The sequence below is a fragment of the Sinocyclocheilus grahami genome, unplaced genomic scaffold, assembly GCF_001515645.1.
Source record: "Sinocyclocheilus grahami isolate Dianchi unplaced genomic scaffold, SAMN03320097.WGS_v1.1 scaffold134.1, whole genome shotgun sequence".
NCBI lineage: Eukaryota > Metazoa > Chordata > Actinopteri > Cypriniformes > Cyprinidae > Sinocyclocheilus > Sinocyclocheilus grahami.
Window position 1 is genome coordinate 848,421 of NW_015505313.1, and position 6,289 is coordinate 854,709.

Consider the following 6,289-nt stretch of genomic DNA (forward strand, 5'->3'; position numbering starts at 1 on the left):
TTATCTTTCATATTACTACATGTAAACAGTAGTGTTAGCTACTTTGAAGCACGTATAGCCTATATTTAGTAGTCACGTTCACAGCAGAAACTTCCATTATCCTCTTAGAATTCAAATATTTTATGGTTTCGTTCATCAAGGCATATTTGAGTAAATTTTACATTTAAGGATATTTGTGTAACTGTAGCATATGATTATGCTTGAAAAAAAAGAGTAAAATGTACTGATACTTTTCTGTCAGGACATACATTTTCCCTTATGGAAATACGGAAATTAACAATGGTTTTACTATAGTAAAAGTGCAGTAACCATGGATTGATTGAATTTCATTTCAAATTTTTTTTAACCCACAGTTTAACTACAAATGTATGGTTAAAAGGTTAGTGTAATAAAATCATGGTTCATTTGAATGTGTTTTCCGATAAACCTAAAACACAAAGCAGTGCACAATTCAAAATACATCATATTGAATTTACATACACTGTCCCTAATTTTTTAAGTTTTTTTAATTAATTAAAATTTATTTAATTTGGAGTGTAGAAATAAGCCTTACAAACCGTATCCATTATATAAAATTGCAATGTTAAAGTTAAATAACAACGTTCCCTTTACTTGAGACAACAAAAATCCCATATATATATACTAGGCTATTTAATAATAGTTAAAATTTTAAATGGGCAATATTGTGCTGAATGTAGAACTTGACGACAACAACAATAATAACTAAGTACAAAATAAAAAATCTATATAGAAGCTGGGCGTGCTCCTCAAGAGGACTATGGTATTTTAAATTTATTAAAGTCTTATATATTTTATATTTGCAGTTTTTCAAAGTACAACTGTTTACATGTAGTAGAAAGGTAAGCAAAAGAAATTTAATAACTTAATACTGATCTTCATTATGTTATGTGCAGGAAAAAAACACGAACTTCTGTGGAGAGTAATGTTCGCATAGTAGGTGGCGGTAATGCACCTTAACGTTGGATGCCACCCGCCATAAAACATGAAGAAGAAGAAGAAGAAGCGTAATGTTCACGCTGCGCTGTTGTAACTGATCAGCGTCGTGCTGTCAGTTCGGTGGCGCTAGTAAACACGATCTATTTCGACCTCACTCAGACCGTCACCACGGTCTTACCTTGAATGACACCATTCTGCTACCCTTTCCGAGACCTAATATAAACCAAGTCAGGTGACTGACCCTGAGTGGTTGGTTCACTATAAAACATCCGGGTGAACAAAGCACTTCCTCTTTGCCTTCTCGCCTCTTCTGAGACCGGTTCGGAGAATCCGCGCGTATACGCTGATATTGGAAAATTACCCATTCAATCCATCACTATAGTGCAGGCACCTGGTGCCCCTGAGGATTGCGGTAATTGTTCCTTTTTTCCCCTCTATATTTAGGTAAGTGGTTGTTGTTTATATTATTCTGAATTACGAGTTGATATTTGTTTACAGATTGTATTCTGGTGCTTTTGGAAGCATACGGATTGGTAAGTAGTTTGTTTTTGTGCTATTATTCATAAAACTAAAGGAAGATTTTTTTTTTGTTTGGTTCCGCTGTTCGCAGCGGGGGGATTTTCCCACCTGTTGATCTGTGCGTTCGCGCATAGAATAGGTGTCGGTACCTCCTAATTGATCTAGTTTGTCTTTTTGACTGAACAAACTGAGAATTGATATGCTTCCACTGTGATACTACTGTTTGCAGTGGATTGAGTGAAGTTTTATTTGGCTTTGGTTGTGTTTACACACAATACTGTACGCAGCTGTATTGGATATTCAACAATCATGAGTCAACCATTATGCTGTTACTGTCATGCTACTTTGCATCCTCGTGATGGTCATCGGGAATGTCCATCATGTTTGGGAATGGCTCATTTACTGGAGGACATTGAAGATCCATGTCCGGCTGCTGTAAATTTCTCTCTGCAAGAAAGCGTGCAAAGGGCCCGGTTTCTTAAACAGGTAGCCTCCAATAGCGGAGTCCAGTCATCGAAGGTTGATGCACACTCCCTTCAACGAAGAAGAGAACGTTCTCCTAGCTGTTCTGAGGCCACCTGTGAGAAAAGGACAAAAAATTCAGATTCACATTCTGACACCCAGCAGCAAATTTTGGCAACCTTACGAGATCTGGCTGGGAAGATGGACCATTTTAAGCCTCAGGACAAGGAGTGTGGGCAGGGGTCTCTCAGTTCCAACCTTCCCTGTTGCTGAAGATTATTCACAGATGTTAAGCAAGGCCTGGAATAATCCTAAAGCCGCCCCTCAGTTCAATGCTGGTCGCAGGCGCTTTGTCAAAATACAGTATGCTGCAGAAACAGGCATGGGTGGTATGCCAGCAGTGGAGCGTGAAATGGCAGCATTAACCCCTCTAGGTCCAGACCGGGTGACTGATGACCCCTGGTGTCCCAGGATAGAATGTGAGAAGACCGATAATCTGGTGTGTCGGATTTTTTAATGCGGCCACACGTGCAGCCCGGTCTGGTAATGCTCTAGCCATAATTCTGGCTGCTCTGAGGAAAATTATAAGTCAGGAGGATCGGGACGTGTTAGGTTTGGTGGATGCAGCCCTTGCTACACATGCACAGCTTACTAGGGACGTTGGTGCCTCCATGTCATCGGCAATACTTTCTCGTAGGCAGATCTGGTTGGCACAAACCTCCCTGCCTGACACTATCAGAAGAGAACTGACTTACATGCCAGTTACTCCAGGTCGGGTGTTTCACCCGGATTCTCAAGCAATGCTTGATAAAGCAGAACAAGCACATTGTAGAAGAGAGTCAGTGCAGCGCACATTTGGTCGCTCTAGGATAACTAGACAGTCATATCAAAGCGGTCAGCCTCCAGCCTCCCCCCTTTAATCGACCACAATCATGGGAGATTGGTGGAAGACAGAATAGTCGTTTTCGGAGATTTGATGACAGTCGAAGTGCCAGGCGGGAACCATGGTGCAGACAGGTGGCCTAGTCCCGGTCATCAATTAGGGATGCACCGCGGAGAAAGCAGAATCCCAGGGGCTCAGGCCCCCAAGGAGGGACTGCATAGCAATACCAAAAGGGGGGTCGGAATGTGCTCCAAACTATGCCTGGACAGTTGGGAGAAAAAATTGCAGACCAGTGGGTACTGGCTACAGTAAAAAATGTTTACAGAATTCAGTTCCGGCGTTGACCTCCCCCATTTTTAGGAGCACACATGACTGTGGTAAAAAAGAAGGCAATTTCTCAGCTAAAGCCCAACGAACAGCTCACTGGGTTTTATTCGAATTATCTCCTCGTGCCCAAAAAAGATGGTGGTCTCCGACCCATCTTAGACCTGAGACGTTTAAATGCGTACATAAAAATACTGCGGTTCAAGATGTTGACCACGGCACAAATCTTGGAGATTATAGAACCAAACGAATGGTTCATAACAATAGATCTCAAAGACGCGTATTTTCATGTACCTATTCATCCAGACCACAAAAAGTTCCTTCGCTTTGCCTTCCAAAGCCAGGCATATCAGTTCGAGGTCCTCCCCTTTGGTCTCTCTCTCTCACCTCGTGTCTTCACCAGAGTGGTGTCAGCCGGCCTTTGCCCCCTTCAAATGGTGGGTATAAAGATCCTTCCATACCTAGACGACTGGCTGATCTGTGCACCAAGCCGTCATCAGGTCTTGGAGGACACAGAGAGGGTTATCAATCATATAAAGGAACTTGGATTTTGCATGAACCACGAGAAGAGCAATGTCAAACCACGTCAACAGACAATATTTCTCGGATTGGTTCTGAATTCCCTGACAATGACTGCATCACTCACTCCAAAGAGGGTAACAGCATTATCTACTCTGGCACAATCTTTCCGGTTAGGCAAGCGGATAGAGTTGGCGCAGTTTCAAAAATTATTGGGGATGATATCAGCGGCAATACAAGTAGTGCCTCTTGGGTTGCTCAAAGCATGACTACTACAGTGGTGGATCAACAAGTTTCAACTCCACCCCAAATTACACAGGCGAGTGAGACTGAAGGTCACACGCAAATGCATTCAGGCCTTGCACCCCTGGTTGAGCAAAAAGAAATTGGGCCAAGGGGTCCCTCTGGGGAACATACCAGCAAGGAGGATGGTGGTGACAACGGATGCATCTCTGACTGGTTGGGGGGGCTGTCTGGCAAGGCAGAACAGTGAGGGGCTCATGGGCGTTTCCCTGAAACATGGAACATATCAATGTGTTAGAGTTAAGGGGAGTTTACATGGCCTTGAAATGACTGATTCCTTTTCTGCAAGACAAGCATATCCTGGTGAGAACCGACAACATGTCAGCAGTTTACCATATCAATCATCAGGGAGGCACCAGGTCATTGCGTTGCCTCCAGGAGTCCAGGAGACTTCTGTTTTGGGCCCATCCAAGACTCGCCTCAATCAGGGCAATCTACATACCGGGAGTAGTGAACCGGGCTGCCGATCTCCTCTCTCGAACAGGGCCTCCCCCAGGGGAATGGCGCCTGCATCCAGAGGTGGTAGGTCTGATATGGGACCTGTTTGGGAGAGCTCATACCGATCTGTTTGCATCAGCCGAGACCACTCATTGCAAGACGTGGTTTGCGATGAGCAACCAGGGTGGACCTTTGGGAGTGGATGCACTGTCTCACGAGTGGCCGGGAGGATTGTTATACGCTTTTCCCCCCCCTGCCATTGATTCCTCATGTGCTCAAGCGTGTGGAACTGGGTCATTACAGAAGTGTATTGATCGCACCGAGATGGCCAATGAGACATTGGTTTCCGCTTCTTTTACGTCTAGTACGAGGCCATCCCTGGCCATTACCAATCAGAGCAGACCTTCTCACTCAGGTGGAGGGTCAGATTTGGCACCCGAGTCCAGCCATGTTTCAACTTTGGGTTTGGACTCTGCTCAGTCCATCTCTCATGAGCTAGAGGAGGCAGTAGCAAAAACCATTAACAATGCTAGAGCACCTTCCACTTGGGAAAACTATTCAAATCGGTGGCGGGTGTTCTCCAAGTGGTGTCAGGATAGAAACCTAGATCCTGCTGGTTGTGGTCTTGAGTTTATTCTGTGCTTTCTTCAGTCACTGTTAGACTCAGGAAGAAAAGTCAACACTATTAGAGTATATGTTGCAGCTATTTCTCATTTCCACAGTGTTGTGGAAGGATTGTCAGTTGGCAAACATGCATTGGTATCTCAATTTCTTAAAGGTGCACGACACCTCCATCCAGAGAGGAGGTTAAGATCACCATCCTGGGATCTTCCTTTGGTTCTACAGTCATTGACTAATGCCCCATTTGAACCATTGGCCCAGGCTGATCTTAGATCATTATCGTGGAAAACCGTTTTCCTTCTGGCTATCAGTTCAGCAAAAAGAGTGGGTGAGCTACATGCTTTGTCAGTAAGTGATGATTGTTTGAGATGGAAAACGGATTACTCAGGGGTGTCTCTCTGGCCGAATCCGGCTTTTCTTCCCAAAATTCTCAATCCTTGCACAATCAATCAGGCGGTTGAACTTGCAGCCTTTAAACCTGACCCAGATTCCTTATCTACAGGTCTTGACCTTTCTAGTCTGTGCCCAGTAAGAGCACTCCGCACATACATTGAGCGCACACAGGGGTTGCGGCAGTCACATACTCAGTTGTTTCTGTGTTTTGATCAAAAAAGTATTGGGCGACCAATCTCGAAGCAGCGTCTCTCACACTGGATAGTGGACACTATTGCACAAGCATACTCCACCCAGAGCTTACCAGTTCCAGGGAACCTGGAGGCTCATTCTACTAGGAGTCTAGCCACATCATGGGCAGCACTGAAAGGTGTGGCACTTACAGATATATGTGCAGCGGCCTCATGGAGTTCACCTTGTACCTTTGCCCGGTATTACAGGGTCAATGTGGCAGAACCAGTTTAATTTGGGTCTGCAGTCCTAAGGTCAGCTTCTAAGCAGGGATGTGAGGAAGGAGAGGCTTCTCACCCCTCGTGACCTTGATGGTACTAGTCATCCAAGGTAAGACCGTGGTGACGGTCTGAGTGAGGCTGAAATAGATCGTAAGTTATGACTATAACTATGGATCTATGAGACCGAATGATGACCGTCACCATCTCTTGTCACTCGGGATGAACTGCGGCGTTTCAGGCAAGAGGAAGTGCTTTGTTCACCCGGATGTTTTATAGTGAACCAACCACTCAGGGTCAGTCACCTGACTTTGTTTATATTAGGTCTTGGAAGGGTAGCAGAATGGTGTCATTCAAGGTAAGACCGTGGTGACGGTCATCATTCGGTCTCATAGATCCATAGTTATAGTCATAACTTACG